At 32.0% G+C, this 16,494-nt stretch overlaps 1 protein-coding gene across 1 annotated transcript in view; it reads left to right on the plus strand.

The window, feature by feature from the left end:
- LOC143232422 (neuroligin-4, X-linked-like) overlaps positions 1-16,494 on the plus strand; it is a 128,522-nt gene that overhangs the window by 10,358 nt on the left and 101,670 nt on the right. The gene's annotated exons all lie outside the window — the stretch shown is intronic.

The following is a 16,494-nucleotide window of genomic DNA, read 5'->3' on the forward strand; positions in this document are numbered from 1 at the left end:
CAACAACTTGAGCAGATAAAAGTTAAAACTTTGTTTAACTTGCTGTTTTAAAACATTACAGAAGAAGATAATATCAAATACTACGGTTGTTTGTCTAAGAAAATACTTTTATTTATTACCTAGTTAACGGTTGAATAATTAAAAAAAAGACTTAATTATACTTATAATTACCCAATGATTTTTAATCCTGCATATAGTGTATTATTCAAATTTAAAACAATAGGATAAAACTATTTAGTTATTGTGTAGAGAATATAGATAAAGAAGAAATAGTAATTGTTTTGACTCAGGAGAAAATAATGTGTTCTGGTTTCTAGTTTCATCAGTTTGAAAAATGTAATTTGGTCTCGCTGACTGGGAGAATCAACCATTACTGTAATCACATTGTATGTATATTCAGGCATTAGAGGAGTATTGAGGCATTCAAGGAATGACAACATTTGTCTTAGGTAACTCAAATAGGTTTTATTGATTCGTCCCTAAACTTCATCATCATGCTCGCGCTTTCAGTGTTACAAGGATTCACTCTATGCAGACTGCACCCTTTTCCCTAGACAAATGAATATTGTGTGGTTAGCGGATCCAATGAGAGGTTTGTGGAAATCAATAAATCTTAAATAGAACTGGAAGCAAAGGTTTAAGTTCGTGTTTCGAAGATTAAAACTCAAAAGAGGAAGGTGGCGTCAATAAATCTTTACCCATGCCTTTGATGACAATCTTAAGTGGTATATGTTTTAAAATGAATTTTATTGAAACGTGGAAACATTTAGATGCATGTTGGCTTTGAAATCATAATCACTGACAGCTTCACAGAAAAATACAATCGTTCAGTTTCAATTAACTTTAAACATAATGTTGTTTGTTCACAGAATACTCTTTGGCAAATAAACCAAATTACATAGAAAAAATATATCCCATCTATATCAAATAAATATTAATATGCATCACCCTTTCATTTTTTTTCCATTAAGAATAACTCCATTGGAGTGATAGGAACACCAATCTGATGTGAAAATAAGTAATGCCTGATATTTCGTGGAAGATAGTTGTAGAGAAGTGACGAAAAACATAATATCTGTGTTATACTGGACGTCCAGGTGACCAAGTCTATTTTCAGCCACGGAATAACAGTTCATAGAATCGCGGGCCTGGCATGGCCTAGCGCGTTCACGCGTGCGCTTCGTAATCTGTGGGTCGCGGGTTCGCGCCCGAGTAGCGCCAAACATGCTCGCCCTCTCAGCCGTGGGGGCGTTATAATGTGACGGTCAATCTCACTATTCGTTGGTAAAAGAGTAGCCCAAGAGTTGGCGGTGGGTGGTGATGACTAGCTGCCTTCCCTCTAGTCTTACACTTCTAAATTAGGGACGGCTAGCACGGATAGCCCTCAAGTAGCTTTGTGCGAATTTCAAAAACAAACAAACAAATCATGGAATCGCTCTGAGATTTTTTTTTTATTTCAAGTGCAAACTGTTAGCACGTAATTCCATCATCTCTTGAGTGATTTGAAAGATAATTACAGGAGATCAAACTTTTTCGATTTATTGCAATCCGAAATTCAGCAAATCCTCCAAAATATAAAATACAGAAGAAAAAATCGGTATAGGGTCTGCAGGAGATATATCCTGCTAAAGACTAAAACATCACATAAATCTGGTTCGAACAAGTATTAAAAAGTTTATAAGTCTCGTAGAGACCAAACGTTTATCCAAAATTGAAAGTTCGGACTACAAATACATCAAGAACAGGTTTAAGCAGGTTTAAAACTCTCAGGAAATCAGAGAAATATAAACATGATGCTGTAAAATCAAAAACAGGTTGAAGAAAGTAAAACCACTAAGGAATAAAATTATATCGTTGAAACTCTTAGATTTGTACCAGTTTTTTTTTTAACTGATGAGAAAGAAAATTATTTGAATGTTTAGTATTTAAGTCAATTCTGGGAGCGGGGAAAATTATGGGATTGCTCCATTTTTATTATATACAAATTAACTACACAAGAGTGCAGTCTCGTGCTAATAATTTACACTGCTAGTGGCTGTGGTACAACCAACTCAACGTTAAGACACTAGCATAATGCCTAGAGAAGCACATATTATTCACAATTGTAGGGTTTTAATATACTCGTGGCTCCTCTAACAGATATACCACAAGACGAACACGTGCAAATCAAATTGTGACTTGAAAACGTTGTTTAGAGAATAGATTGAGGAGACGTTTCTGTTATTGTAATATCTGTGTTGATACCTGAAGAAGCTGTATCAAACTAACACTGTTTATAATAGACGTAATGGACATGGGGAATTGTGTCAAATTGGAACTGTTTATAATAGACGTAATGGACATGGGAAATTGTGTCAAATTGGAACTGTTTATAATAGACGTAATGGACATGGGAAGATCAGACTCTTCAATTGAAAAGTGACATTAACAGTAAAGTGAAATTAACAGTATTTCTCTAAGATAAATAATTTAGTTTCCTTCTGGTTTCAGACTGTTTATTGAAGGTCTCTCATTAATCTTCATACCGGAAATGTAATGAATCAATAGAAATAATTTTAAAATAATTTTTGATAGTTCATCACATTAATATAATGCATACTGTTTGATACTTGATGCTTTGATAACCTTAAATTAAAACCTTTTTTTGCTTTTAATTTTAAAGCTAGAATTACATCTAGAACATTTAATTTGATAAAAATACTCACAAATTATGCAATTCTGGTGTGTAATGTTTCACATTAAAGATCATTTTAATTCGACATATCGGTTTTATTATAAATATTAAGTGAACTTCCGAATATGTCCTTCTTAGTACTTTTTAAGCCACTTTTTTAATTTCAAAATATTTTGTTCTGAAAGAAAAGAAATAAACAGTTTTTTCTTTAATGGCTGCACTATTAATATTAAGGTATAAGTATTATTTGTTCAAATAGTATTTGATAAATGTATCCATAATTTTTCTTGTAAGCTTATTTTATTAAGAAGTTTAATGTTGTTAAAATCATTGACAACAAAAATAAAGTGACTATTTGTCTTACACATACTCTATGCACTAAAATTATAAGTAAATTAATCTCACATAACTGGGGAATAAAGATATTATGGTAAAAATATGAACATGTTAAAGTATTTTTTTAAATATGTTTCTTGCTTCAAAATATTTTTTTATTTTCAAACAATACGACTAAAAACGGTAGTTTTTATTTTTTGATGTTCTAGTGTAAATCTTACACTATTTAAATAACCCAAAAACATTTTTATATCTTCTTTCTGCTTATAAACAATAAAAGTGTCATCTGCATTTTTTTTCTAATAGGTAGGTTTAAGGTATTTAGAAAAATAATATTTTCAAGGACTTTTATAATAACATGTGAAAATATTAGCAATACTATTGCTAATCTAAGTCCATAACAACTCCGTCTGTCTGGTAATGTATCTCTTGATTAAAAAAAATTGTGTTTGTTTTTAGTTCAATCAAATAGCTCTTTAGATAATTTTTAGTTGAACTATTTACTTATTCTGATTACAAACCAGATTAAGAAATATATCGAGTGTTTCTTCCAAAGTTATATATTCGAAGCAAACTCATTAAACCTTATTTCTAAAATTTAACGTTTGTATATCTTTTACAAACAAAAAACTAACTGAAACAGTAAATTTATTAATACAAAATGCCAATATTTTATAAACAAATCTGCCTGTTGCAATTATAAGTACCAATATTAAATACTATCGGTTTTATCAGACATAATTTCTTAAGTACTTGTTTAACCTTTAGAAACATATAAACCTGAAATAGCTAGGCGGTTAGGGCGCTAGGCTCGTAATATGAGGGCTGGATGTTCGAATTCCCCACACACTAAATATGCTCACCCTTTCAATCGTAGAGCGTTATAATATGACGGCAATCCCACTATTCTTTGGCAAAAAGAGTAGTCCAAGAGTTGGCGGTAGGTGGTGACGACTAGCTGCCTTCTCTCTAGTCTTATAGTACTAAATTAGGGATGGCTAGAGCAGGTAGCTCTCGTGTAGCTTTGCGCGAAATTCAAAAACAAACAAACAGGAAACATCTATCCTGTCGGTCTTGGCAGTTTATATTCATTATGATTTATTAACCCTTGTTTCTTTAAATTATTAAGAAATGTTGTAATTATTTTCTCTTTCTTTCGTATAATGTTTCTTCAATTTTAGGTTTATATTCTACTTGTTATAGTTTTGTTTATAGTTATATAAAATTAATTTAATTAGGAATTTAGTACGTTTTATATAAGATACATAAGCTATATATTAGATACATAAGATAAATAAAACCTTTATTAGTCTAGTAAAATAATTTAATAACATTAAAGATATTGATAAAAACGCGTTTCTATGTAGAACTACAAACAAAGTTACTACGAACCATATGAATAAAACAGTATTTGTACTCATAGAAAATGATTACAATTATTATAAAAAAAGTGTTTTCTTTACCTGTTGCAAGAACAACATATTTTGAAATTAAAATAAAACTAATCAACTACTTAGAAAGGCATATCCACAAATTCATTTAATGTTTAGATTAAAACTGTTACGTATAATTAAAACTTTCTTTAACATGGACGGTAAAATAAAAAATTACTGATTTCTGACGTTTAATTCTAAACATATAAGTGCCATAATGAAAACATTAGAATCCACAATTAAGAAACGTATTGATTTAAAATTGTCAGAGCAACAAGGGTTAAACAAAATGTGTTAGATGAGTGTGATGAACCAAGGAAAAAAAAGGATTTTGAAATATTGACAACGCTAACGATGAATTATAGTTCGAAATTAAAAGAGTTTTAATGATGAGACTGATATCGGAAATACATTAAATAACTAGCACTACAGAAATAGTTTTAACATTATAAATGTCTCTATTGGTAACTTCTACTTATAGAAGTATCAATAGCTGGCTTTCTCTTCAAATGTGATGATAGTTAGTAACAAATTTCAATCAGAACAAATTATTTTTTAGATCGAAAGTATAGTATAGTAACGAATATAACTAATTAAACATTCATTTCGCCCATACTTTTTAACGTTAGAATGCATTGTTTCATTAGCTGGGTACCTTCACTGTTAACATTATTTTCAGTCACGAACTCAAACATATGTCACGAGGTTCAGCCAGGTAAGTCGCTCTAGGTACACTCTTTGCACGATACACGATAATACGTTAGAGATATTATTGTTTCTAAACCAATGATGTTGGAGATCTACTCAAAATTGGTGCCATTCTGAGAGGAAGTTTCACATTCTTGTCGATCATGTCATTTCCTAAGAAACAAAATTTCTTTAGTACTGAGTAATTTTCAAGTAAAACAGAAATTCCAAGCATACTGCACATGTGGTGAAATGATACATGTAAGAAATAAAATAGTCGTATGGAATATTTGCACCTACTGGACAAAGTTTCATAATAAATGTTGTTAAGGCTGTACAGCCTTGTATGGAACTTTAAGGGTCAAAAGGACACGAAAAACTGGACTGAGTTCAGGTGTTGGAAGTAAAAATTAATATTTGTAACAACATTTTGCAATCACGATTATAAGTAACATTAGCATAACAACAAATAATACTGCACTGTTTAAATAACTACAAAACACTGGTGCATTGTACAGTATAAATAATACTAGACTATTTAATTAATCATAAAATACTGGTGCATTGTACAGTACGAACAATACTGCACTGTTTAAATAATTACAAAAACACTGGTGCATTGTACAGTACAAATAATATTACACTTTAAATAATTACAAAACACTGGTGCATTGTACAGTACAAATAACACTACAGTGTTTAAATAATTACAAAACACTGGTGCACTGTACAATTTGCTCATCTTATATATTGTTGTATAATCCATGTTGGCGATTGATGAAACAGGCATTTATTTGTAGTTAATCAGTATTTTTCACTCTTGTATGCTTTCATAGCTGTTTTCAAAACATTATATGCAGTGAACCACAGATATTCAATATCATGCGTTGAAGCTAATTTTTTCATGTTACGGGGAACATGATATACTGAATATATCGTTAAATTAGTGAAATATTTGAAACAAACACATATTAATAAGTTTCAAAAAAGAGTTTATTTAGCGTTCTCTTTCTTTTTGTTCTCAGTGACAGCTCAAAGAAATATGACAAGATATCTCTAGTCTTGAATTTTTTGGTACTGAATTTTTAGTCGTTTTATTATTAATAATAAAAAATGATGCTTATACATTCCAAAATATTTTTACGTAGAATTGTAAGATGAACTCTAAGCGTGTAATATAAAAGTATTTATAATAAATTCAATAAGTTATATGTTGTTATTTTTATTTCTTTGAATGATTATTTGAAGTTAAGCACAAAGCAACACAATGATATATGGGTATCGGAACCCGGTTTCTTGTAGTATAAGTCTGCAGACGTATAACTGTCTCACCGGAGGGTATCACACAGTCATTATTTCGTCTTTAATCAGGCTTGGTAATATCACTGAACTGAATAAATCAAATAATGTTGGTTGGTCTATTATAGAGCACGTGTTACTTCCATGGATAATATTTTAATATGTAAAATCACAAAAAATATCTACAATGCTTAATTAACCTAATTATATGAATATTTTACATTTGCTTGAAAACAATATAAAATACTATATTTTAATTTTAAAATTACGTCATTGTATCTATACGCCCGTGTAACAGCAGAACCTGCACGTTTAAGACTGCTACAATAATTAGTCTATTCATTCGCTCATAGAAATTTATGACAAGTTGGCTATAAAACATTCATTCAATCTTATCTCAAAGAGATTGTATAAAGAACTCGTACTACAGTATGCCTTGTTAAGTGCATCAGATGAATTCTCGGATTTTACTAACAAATTAACTTCACTTTATTAAGTAATTTCACTGATATACGTAACGTGCTATCGATTATCAGTAGCTTATTCGTGTATTCTAATTGATTTAGGTATAAAATGGCTAATAAATACTCTGAAATTTGGAATATATATGGAAGGTGACGATGCTGTATAGATTTTTAACATGAACTAATTCAATCAAAATATTTGACATTCTTCAAAATAAACTTAATACTTGTACAAAGACTAATGACTCATTGTAGGATTTGCATCACTAAAATCCAGGACTCGATTCCCCGATAGCATATTGTGTAAGGTGGTGCTAAAATAATAACAAAGAAACCTAATGTTCCTTGTAGAAGCATATTTGAAAATATACACATCACGTAGAAATATAAACGTTCTTGTGTTTTAAAAATCCATCATGAATTACTGAATCGTCAAATAATTGAAAAGATCGACAACTTTAAATGAACAACAAGCTAAAGTAAAAATGTTTGTTTCCATGACAATGAAGAACGAGCGTGTGAAAGTAATATCACTATGCACAAGCTGTCTAATACCATGTCTATCTCGAGCATCTAAAGGTAGGAATAAAATAATATACCACGGATATGTTCGCAAATAACCAATATTAAGAAACCACTTGCATTCACGTTGGATTACAAGAAGGAAATCTTATTAATGCAACAGATGTAACCACATGTAAGGAGTGCAGACTTCTTCAACAGCAGTAGAAACTTTTATTGCAAGATATGTCAAAACGTACCGATAATCTAGTTTAGACAAAATGAATATAATTTCAGTGTTCAGAAGTGAGTAAGTACAGATACGTAGAACATTTATAAACTTTTAAAAATTAAAATATTTATTTTTCGTTAATGTTTATGAAAATCACAAACAATACCTGAACGCAACCGTACATGAATAATTTCAATAACAATTGTACTTGTGAGTGTTCATAGATTCCGTTATAAATACATAAATAATTAATTGTTATTTGTTATCTTTGAATATAGCGTATCTTAAGTCATACTATTTATACCTATCTTATAATATAAATTTAAAAGCTTGTCATACGTAAAATAAATGTTTTATGTGCGCAATTTGGGTATTAAATTGTACTCAACACCTAAAGACAAAACAAAATACCCACAAGACAAACACATTCTGCAAAAAGACTAATTTCAGTGTTATGTTTCATAAATAGTCTTCCATGTAATGTCTAATTATATCTGCGTAAAAATCTTCTTTAAACATGTACTGTTGGAAAAGATAATAAACAAGTGTTTATGATACAAGTACTTAGTGTCTCGTGAAGTACCGATACCATAACGAAAATAATATTTTTAAATTTTGCAATAGATGAGTAATTATGAAAAAAAATACAAACCATCACTGTAATTTCTGATTTTTATACAAAGGTTTTAGTTTTAATTGTAACAGTAAAATATCCTTGAACATTCATCAAAGTAAATTCAATGTTACTTTTTATCCGAATATTAATCATCAAAAAATAGATACATAAGTTTGTGTTTATGTTTTACTTTATTTTATTTTTAAGGTTTATAACATGCATCTGAATAAATACCTATATCACACCTACTTATAAACATTTAGGAGCTCTAACATCTTGCATTTACAGTAACATAAAGCAGGCTCCTCCCAGGGGCTCAGCGGTATGTCTGCGGACTTACAACGCTAAAAACCAGGTTTCGATACGCGTGGTGGGCAGAGCACAGATAGCCCATTGTGTAGCTTTGTGCTTAATTCACAACAACAATATAAAGCATGGGTAGAGCTCTGGATTTCGGAGTTGGGTTCGAATCCGGACAACACCGCAAACATAAGCCGCTCACTTTAAATTCTGGATGAGTTATGATAAATCAACCTTTTTTCGCAGATGGTGAATTGTAGATATTGCTGACCGTCTGACATCCCTTTTGTCATCAGTTAGATATTACGGACAACTCTGTAATAAATACAAATCATAACACATTACTTGAAGAAAGACAAAAACTTTAATGATATCCTTTAGTTAATGAGTTGTAATACAAATGATTTAGTACAGTCTGTGAAAATGAGTTTCAATATATAAATCTAAAGTTAAATAACAACAATAGCCGCTTTAAAAGAAATGCATTAGGATTACATTCTGATACTGTTTAGAGTTTTGTATCTAGTAAAACGCTACATTAGATATCATTTGTTACTGAATGACATTGAGAAACAAAAACAAAAATTGAATCAACTATATAACTAGGGCCACCCAGTACGACATTTGCAATAAGTCGTATCTCAACAATAGTAAGTAAAAGAGCGGAACTTGTAACAGGTAAGAATCCACGAACACAAGTCGTGTATATCCAACTTAATTCCACAATATTTATTTTCTAATCGTCGCAATCTCAAGCAGCTGGAGAATAAGACAGATATTCATGCTTCTCCATATGAAGACATATGTCAAATTGCCTATGTATTTCTGCGCAATCGGACTGTTCAACATCCATCGTCTTTACATACTAGGTAGGTTATGGAAAACTAGCGGAGAAGAGACGTGTACTTTGACTTGACTTATTTGGGCGGATTCTTTTGAATAAAGGTGTCCCTTGGTGGATGAGTAGTAACTTTACGGTCTTACAAACACTAAAGTTCGGAGTTCAGTTTCCCATACCAGATAGCTTAATTTGGCTATGTTCTAAAGCAAACAGAAAATAAAAACTTTTCTGCAGGGCTATGATCAAGATGAGTGGTCATCAGAAAGGTTTTGTATTCTTATTGCATAGTGAAGGAAGATGCTATGCTATATATCTGTGAGAAGATAGAAAAACGTTTGTTTCTTTATTAATCTACACCTCTTGCTGCATCGCATATGGTTTGTTCGAAAGTTTGGTTGTTTTTGAATTTCTCGCAAAGCTACACGAGGGCTATCTGCTTTCGCCGTTCCTCATTTAGCAGGGGTAGACTAGAGGAAAGGCAGCTAGTCATCATCACCCACCGCGAACTCTTAGGCTACTCTTTTACCAACGAACAGTGGGATTGACCGTCACAGTTGAAAGAGCGAGCATATTTGGTGTGACAGAGATTCGAACTCACGATCCTCAGATTAAGAGTCGAGTCCCTTAACAACCTGGTCATGCCAGGCCTGATCAAAGGTTCTACTGCTCTTATATTATAAGACATATGTATGGCAACTTACAATTGGCAACTATTTTTAATCACCATAAACGACATTTTACTCCATCATCAGCCAAGTGTATTAAAGAACATATTAGGTTAAATTTGTATTACGACTCCCCTCTCCTAGTGACTTAACAACAACTCTGAAATGTTAGGATGCTAACATGCTCACCTTTTCATTAGTGGGGGCGTTATATGTATTGTGTGGGTTTATTCCACTATTAGATTGTAAAAATGTAGCCCAGGGGTTGTCGAAGGTGTTGATGATTATCTGCTTTCCATCTTGTCTTACAATGCCAAAGTAGCTGCTGCTAGCGCAGATAGTTTTCGTGTAACTTTGCGCGAAATTCAAAACAAACCTTTTAAATGATTCTGATGAACCGTAATTTTTTAACTTTCTGACGTGGCATACGATGGGTGATTAAATTTACGGATACATTACACTTAAAAATGCTTATTTAAAGTCTTCTGAACAAATACAATTCAACCAAAACAACAATAACTGTGCTTCGTTATGATTTCCTATAAAATTTCAATAACTTGCATACAATCGCACGCTAGTGGCATAACGATGTGTCTACGGACTTACAGTGCTAAAAATCTAATTTTCAATACCCGTAGTGGGTAGAGCACAGATATCCCACTGTGTAGATCTATGTTTAATTCAAACACATCAACAACCACATACAAGCATATTTTTTTTAAATAACTAAAATTACGTAAACACCTTAGTTTTTGTTTACAACTTACACTATTACTCATTATTTTAATTACAGTGGAACCCCTCTAAGCGGCTACTCTTCAGATTTGGTCACCTCTGAAAGCGGTCATTCAATCACAGTTCCTTTTTTTGTTGTACAAGGGGACAAATTTGACTTATTTTCCATTTTGTTTAAGTAGTTAATTTTAACTTGAATTTTCCTATCCCTAATCGTTTCCAATTTTATTTCTTAATCTATATTAATGAAATTGTTAGCAAATATTTGTTGCTGTTAATTACCAAGCTTAAAATAGCAATACTAAAGAACAAAGTTATTTTGAAAAAGACTAGAACGTTCCAATAAAAACCAAAAAACATCAAGTCTACGTCATACTCTCGTGCGTATACATGTACAATGTATTACGAATACTATGAAACTAACACATTCCTAGACAAAAGTAAGTGTTTTAATGCTATTTACATGTGTATCCATCTAATACTGCTTAAAATTTGAAATTATCTACCACTGCCAACAAAAGGTAGTTAGCGTTAAGATTATTCGAGAGAATTGGTGAAGAGGATTTGAAAACGGAAAAATTACACTGCACAACAATTTTTTGAAAAGATTTGCTTCCTGAAAAGTTTTTGCTGATTGTGACAGGTATCTGATGGGTATGCACAAATATAGTTTTAATTTTGTTTCATCACGTTGGAACTCTGAGAAATAGACAGTTAACTGTTTACCGGCAATAACATATTTAATTGAGTTTGTGTTTCTAATACGCTATTAAGTAAACATAATTAAAAGTGTTTTGCTCCTGATTTTTGGTTTTATTCAATGTCCGGTATATGACGTTGCAGTGTCCAACAGTAGTCAGCAAGAAATGACGGATTCCAGTTGCCCTGATATCGTTTTTCCATTGTAGCAAAACGGAAGATTTCGATGAAATGGTGCGTGATGGACAAATTTGGATATGATTTTCGTGATCAGCAGCCAAAAACCTCTAAGAAACACCCAACAGTGTTCAAGAAGCAAAATCTTTGTTCTGCAGTGTTATTTGTTGCAACATTCGATATACGAGTTTCCAATGTATTTGCGTCCATCTAATCACACGCAAGTGTATTCATGTCATGTGCTGTAGAAGCAAAACAACTACTAATGTGAAGTATCTAAAATACGAGGGAATCCTCATCAGCCGTGGACCCAAAATTATTTTATGAATAATCATACTGACTTAATATGTGAGACTTTTCCCCCTTTACTATTTTTGTGCGCCAGCAATAACAGCTATGGGACGTCCATACACATGATTCTATTCTATTACTCATCAGGATTTTCACCAGTCTGCCCTCAAATTGAAATATCTTTATGTAAGATATATATTATATATATGTACTATATTACACTTTGAGCGTGGTAAGTTACATCAGTCGAAAAAGCTTGATCTCTTAAGTCGAAAACTGTAATTAGATCTCAAATTGGTTAGTATATGGCATAGCTACGAGTTTTAACTACTTTATGGCCCGGCATGGCCTAGCGCGTAAGGCGTGCGACTCGTTATCCGAGGGTCGCGGGTTCGCGCCCGCATCGCGCTGAACATGCTCGCCCTCCCAGCCGTGGGGGTGTATAATGTGACGGTCAATCCCACTATTCGTTGGTAAAGAGTAGCCCAAGAGTTGGCGGTGGGTGGTGATGACTAGCTGCCTTCCCTCTAGTCTTACACTGCTAAATTAGGGACGGCTAGCACAGATAGCCCTCGAGTAGCTTTGTGCGAAATTCCCAAACAAACAAATAACTACTTTATACTTGAAAAAAAAGCCAAAATCCCTCAAAGCCATTCTTTGGACCGTTATACCATGGCTAATAACACATAGTAAATAGTATCATTCTTACATCCATTTCAAGTTTAAAATGATACATCTGACGTTGAATCCATCACCCAGAATAGCAGAGAAAATCCGATAAAAACTATATAATAGTTGGCCATAGAAAACTCTGTACTAATGTATTTCGGTATATAATCTGCCAATTACAATGGTAAATGAAATAATTTAACTTTCATGGTGTTTTGAGTGTCAACATTGATGTGTGTGTGTGTGTGTGTGTGCATTTGTTTATATATGCATAAATAGAAACGTGAAAATCATCTCGCAAAAGGCTAGACCATGCTGTTTCATTCAAACCATGTAAAGGGGAAAAAGGTTGCAGAATAATGTGGCTCTCTGTAAATTGCTCAAACTTTGTCCAAAAGTGAAAAGAATAACAACATATATAACCAGGAAACAATGGGCGTTTCAACATCTTATCACATGCGAGTATTTGAAAACTATATGGGTAAGCATGTACTTTTCAATATAACAAACTGAGATACAACTGAAGCAGAATAAGAAGTCTGACCTCATAACTAAACAGAATACGTAAAAACATGCATTATGTTTAAAACCTTTATAATCGGAGGTCCTCAAAACAATCGATGAAATATAAGTGAATCTATCCCTGAATTATATAATAAACACACACTTTTACGTATTATATGCCGTCTCAAACGAGTTTCCGATTTGTAATGTTAGGTATTCTGTGATGACGAAAACTCACTTGAAGTAAAAACGTTTGCAAACTCTCTTTTTGTTAACCTGAAGATGATGGCCCAAGAAGGTCGAAACGTTGTTCTGAACTTTCTTTTAATTAAAGTTCTAATACACGTACTAGCCGTCTTGAGAATACATTTTTGTATTAAGTATTACGATTTCAACTAACCCTGAATTTGAATTTAGAAGTTAATTAAATGCCTATATGTGTCAAATATATGATAATTGTTAATAAGATTGATACAATTTCCTTTCTAAACACAAATATATCTTAATATATAAACAACAACACAATATATAATAACGGTTATTGCAAATAGTTTTCACAAATTGTGATTTATGTACAAATGTTTTACAAGCCTACAAAGATGTCTTATATCTGGTCTGAAATTGAATATTTTATCGACGGCTTACGATGAGCGAATGAATTTTTAATTGATAGTTGTATAGTTCACCGAGTAAGCTATCTCCTCATGCTCACACGTGAGTTTTTCACAAAAGAAGATACTTAATGTCGTAGTTAATTCACTGACGTTGAATGGTTCGTAATGTTTGAAATATATAAATGTTCCTGATCGAGTATCTGGACCCTCCCGATCAATAAGCGCTAATCATAATTATAGCTTTCGAGGTTTATAGTATAACAATTATAGCAAACCAAAATAATATTATAAAATTGTTTCTTGGCGCGTCGAATTACAGACTTTAGGCGAGGTTTTCTGATGTTCATTTGGCAACATTATTTTACTTACATACATCGTACATTGCTGATTCTTACACTTGAAAATTTTCTACAAATTTAGAGAATCAATGGAAATTTCGCAACACACATTTAATACTTTAAGTTACATGCATTTCTACATATACATTTAAGTTGAACAATCACTGATATTACAATAAATACACAGTAGTAAATCCGTTACAACACCAATACCTAAGGGTTCCACCTAGCATCTTTTACAATGGTTAGTATTGTTTAAAAGAAAGTAAAACACACCTTAAAACGTTCAATAGACATTTAATGTACTAATCTTTTAGCTTATAACTATAGAAAAACGAAAATGTAAATAAACTCACATTAAACTCAAATTTCCAGAGTAAATAACACTATGCAAAATTATAACATATTTTTTATAATTAGAACAAACTTGGAGTATTTTAAGCTTATATTATTTTGAAGTTAAATAATAACTAATTTCAGTGATAGTCGATGAAACAAAATACAGGAAATAAAAGTTAAAACATAAAAATTTATTATATCATGAACGTAGAAGGCTAAAATTTATTCAAACACCAGGTACAAAACTAAAACCCACACTATGTAAAATCTACACTGACAAACACAACACCAATATGATTTATAAGATACAATGAAACAACTGCCATGACTTATGTATTGGAAAAGCAAGCAGAAAAATTAAAACTAGATTCAAATAACACAAAAATCCTTCACACGTTTTTGAATACTGTAAATCAAATAAACACAATCATAGAAAACACACAGATGCTAAATAAGGAAACAGACATAAACAAACGCAAAATAAACTAGCCGAACTTATACAACTAAAACCAAATTAAACCAATAAAATGGAACACCTTTACACCAATACGAATTAATAACCTGACATAAACTTTCACCTCCACTACAATCCCGTGCCCGTTTGCACTCTCGTCTTCAAGACGTGCCCGATAACGGTCAGTTGCAAACTCTCTTTGTTAACTTGAAGATGACCTAAGAAGGTCGAAACGTTGTTTTCTACTTTATTTTAATAAAACTCTTGATACCCATACCAGCCGTTTTGAGATACATTGTAAAAAAATGAAATGGTTAAAAAAGTGACCACTGCAGTTATGAACACAGTCAATATGATTAGAAAATGGCATGTTATTAAAGTTTAAAAAATGGTTAGTGTCTAGTATAAAAAGTAACTAGTAATGATATTACGTAAACCTAACCAAATTTTCACTCATTTCTTCATATTAAGAAAGTTTTTTGAGAGAAGGCTATTCATTATTTCAACTTCAAAATTTCGAAAGCAAGTATGAGCTAAAAATAAATGTTTATTTTCATTTAATAATGAGTGTTTTTGAAAAGTTAGTTTATTGATGATAATGTATTTTTTAAAGATTTTGAATAGAGATTTTTATTCTAAAATAAATACATCACTATTAATAAACCACTGATGCTTGCTCTAAAGATATTCCGTTTTCAGCATAGTCTATTTAAAGTTGCAGACATACTAGAAAAAAAAAATAATGGTACAAATTCATGGGTCCAACATACAATTTTTTTTTTACTCAGCAATCTTTTATCCCAAGGCCCGGCATGGCCAGGTGGGTTAAGGCGTTCGGCCCATAATCCAAGTGTCGCGGTTTTGAATCCCGCTTGCACCAAACATGCTAACCCTTTCAGCCTTGGAGGCGTTATAATGTGACGGTCAATCCCACTATTCATTGGTAAAATAGTAGCTCAAGAGTTGGCGGTGGGTGGTGATTACTAGCTGCCTTCCCTCTAGTCTTAACTGTTAAATTAGGGACGGATAGCGCAGATAGCCCTTGAGTAGCTTTGCGCAAAATTCAAAATAACAAATAACAATCCTTTATTCCAAAGATTAATATGTTGCCCTCCCTCCTGAGGAAATAAGTTCAAGCTTCCCGATATATAATTTATTATAATACTATTTGTGCTTGATATGTTTACTGATATTAGCTTAAAATGTAGTTTGGGAAGACATATCTTTAACTTAAGAACAGAACGACCAGCAGTCGGTTCTTTTCTATTTATAAATTTAATTGCGGAAAATGGTGATAATTTCCTGCATGGATGTGTGATAAACAAATTAAGATGTAGCAATACGATTGCATTATACTAAGTTTATGTATCTGTAATGTATTTAAATTAATACAACACACCTACTAATAGATGTTGTTCTTACCCATTTCCTAAACCAAAAACATATTATTGTACAAAGTGCCATTATACACCGCAAAGCACTTAAACTAACTCTGAAAACATTGAATAAAACGCATTCGATCTCATAGACTATCACGTTAACAGGGTATCTTAGAATATCGTTTCGCATGAATAGTAAGTAAGAAAATAGATTTCGTTTGAAGTTATGCTTGCGTTTAAAAAACAA

This window comes from Tachypleus tridentatus, chromosome 11 (genome assembly GCF_004210375.1).
Source record: "Tachypleus tridentatus isolate NWPU-2018 chromosome 11, ASM421037v1, whole genome shotgun sequence".
Taxonomy (NCBI): Eukaryota; Metazoa; Arthropoda; class Merostomata; order Xiphosura; family Limulidae; genus Tachypleus; species Tachypleus tridentatus.